This window comes from Lolium rigidum, chromosome 3, assembly GCF_022539505.1.
Source record: "Lolium rigidum isolate FL_2022 chromosome 3, APGP_CSIRO_Lrig_0.1, whole genome shotgun sequence".
Classification (NCBI taxonomy): Eukaryota; Viridiplantae; Streptophyta; class Magnoliopsida; order Poales; family Poaceae; genus Lolium; species Lolium rigidum.
Genome location: NC_061510.1, coordinates 351,859,907 through 351,862,894, shown reverse-complemented (window position 1 = coordinate 351,862,894; position 2,988 = coordinate 351,859,907).

The window sequence follows — 2,988 nt, the reverse complement described above, 5'->3', positions numbered from 1 at the left end:
TATAGCTAAAGTTTGACAATTACCACCACTAGTAATGCTAATGCTACACATGTTGCTGCACCTCCTACTCATACTAATAAAAGAATTGGTGTTAGCAATGTTTCCACTTCTAATGCAAAGCGCGAAAACTGCCTCGAAATCGCTAAAACTGCACGAAACCGCCTCGTGATAAAGCCGCTGAAATTTTTTCCAACATTGGGGATGATGATCCCATTGCTTTAGATTATAATGGTTTGAATTTTGATGATTGCCACATCTCTGAAGTTATAAAGTTCTTGCAAAAACTTGCTAAAAGTCCTAATGCTAGTGCTATAAATTTGGCTTTCACGCATCATATTACAAATGCTCTCATAAAAGCTAGAGAAGAGAAACTAGAGCGCGAAGCCTCTATTCCTAAAAAGCTAGAAGATGGTTGGGAGCCCATCATTAAGATGAAGGTTAAAGATTTTGATTGTAATGCTTTATGTGATCTTGGTGCAAGTATTTCGTTATGCCGAAGAAAATTTATAATATGCTTGACTTGCCACCGCTGAAAAATTGTTATTTGGATGTTAATCTTGCTGATCATTCTACAAAGAAACCTTTGGGTAAAGTTGATAATGTTCAGCATTACCGTTAACAATAATCTTGTTCCCGTTGATTTTGTTGTCTTGGATATTGAATGCAATGCATCTTGTCCAATTATATTGGGAAGACCTTTTCTTCGAACTCGTTGGTGCTATTATTGATATGAGGGAAGGTAATATAAAATATCAATTTCCTCTCAAGAAAGGTATGGAACACTTCCCTAGAAAGAGAATGAAGGTACCTTATGATTCTATTATTAGAACAAATTATGATGTTGATGCTTCATCTCTCGATGTTACTTGATACACACTTTCGCGCCTAGCTGAAAGGCGTTAAAGAAAAGCGCTTATGGGAGACAACCCATGTTTTTACCTACAGTACTTTGTTTTTATTTTGTGTCTTGGAAGTTGTTTACTACTGTAGCAACCTCTCCTTATCTTAGTTTTGAGTTTTGTTGTGCCAAGTTAAGCCGTTGATAGAAAAGTAAGTACTAGATTTGGATTACTGCGCAGTTCCAGATTTCTTTGCTGTCACGAATCTGAGCCCACTGCCCTGCAGGAAGCTCAGAAAATTATGCCAATTTACGTGCATGATCCTCAGATATGTACGCAACTTTCATTCAATTTGAGCATTTTCATTTGAGCAAGTCTGGTGCCATTTTAAAATTCGTCAATACGAACTGTTCTGTTTTGACAGATTCTGCCTTTTATTTCGCATTGCCTCTTTCGCTATGTTGGATGAATTTCTTTGATCCACTAATGTCCAAGTAGCATTATGCAATGTCCAGAAGTGTTAAGAATGATTGTGTCACCTCTGAATATGTCAATTTATATTGTGCACTAACCCTCTAATGAGTTGTTTCGAGTTTGGTGTGGAGGAAGTTTTCAAGGATCAAGAGAGGAGTATGATGCAACATGATCAAGGAGAGTGAAAGTTCTAAGCTTGGGGATGCACCCGTGGTTCACCCCTGCATATATCAAGAAGACTCAAGCTGTCTAAGCTTGGGGATGCCCAAGGCATCCCCTTCTTCATCAACAAATTATCAAGTTCCTCCCTCGAAACTATATTTTTATTCGGCCACATCTTATGTGCTTTTTCTTGGAGCGTCGGTTTGTTTTTGTTTTTGTTTTGTTTGAATAAAATGGATCCTAGCATTCACTTTATGGGAGAGATACACGCTCCGTTGTAGCATATGGACAAATATGTCCTTGGTTTCTACTCATAGTATTCATGGCGAAGTTTCTCCTTCGTTAAATTGTTATATGGTTGGAATTGGAAAATGATACATGTAGTAATTGCTATAAATGTCTTGGGTAATGTGATACTTGGCAATTGTTGTGCTCATGTTTAAGCTCTTGCATCATATGCTTTGCACCCATTAATGAAGAAATACATAGAGCATGCTAAAATTTGGTTTGCATATTTGGTTTCTCTAAGGTCTAGATAATTTCTAGTATTGAGTTTGAACAACAAGGAAGACGGTGTAGAGTCTTATAATGTTTACAATATGTCTTTTATGTGAGTTTTGCTGCACCGGTTCATCCTTGTGTTTGTTTCAAATAAGCCTTGCTAGCCTAAACCTTGTATCGAGAGGGAATACTTCTCATGCATCCAAAATACTTGAGCCAACCACTATGCCATTTGTGTCCACCATACCTACCTATACTACATGGTATTTTCCCGCCATTCCAAAGTAAATTGCTTGAGTGCTACCTTTAAAATTCCATCATTCACCTTTGCAATATATAGCTCATGGGACAAATAGCTTAAAAACTATTGTGGTATTGAATATGTAATTATGCACTTTATCTCTTATTAAGTTGCTTGTTGTGCGATAACCATGTTTACTCGGGGAACGCCATCAACTCATTGTTGAATTTCATGTGAGTTGCTATGCATGTTCGTCTTGTCTGAAGTAAGGGCGATCTACACCGAGTTGAATGGTTTGAGCATGCATATTGTGAGAGAAGAACATTGGGCCGCTAACTAAAGCCATGATTCATGGTGGAAGTTTCAGTTTTGGACAAATATCCTCAAATCTCTAATGAGAAAAGAATTAATTGTTGTCAAATGCTTAAAGCATTAAAAGAGGAGTCCATTATCTCGTTGTCTATGTTGTCCCGGTATGGATGTCTAAGTTGAGAATAATCAAAAGCGAGAAATCCAAATGCGAGCTTTCTCCTTAGACCTTTGTACATGCGGTATAGAGGTACCCCTTTGTGAAACTTGGTTAAAGCATATGTATTGCGGTGATAATCCAGTAGTCCAAGCTAATTAGGACAAGGTGCGAGCACTATTAGTACACTATGCATGAGGCTTGCAACTTATAAGATATAATTTACATGATGCATATGCTTTATTACTACCGTTGACAAAATTGTTTCATGTTTTCAAAATCAAAGCTCTAGCACAAATATAGCA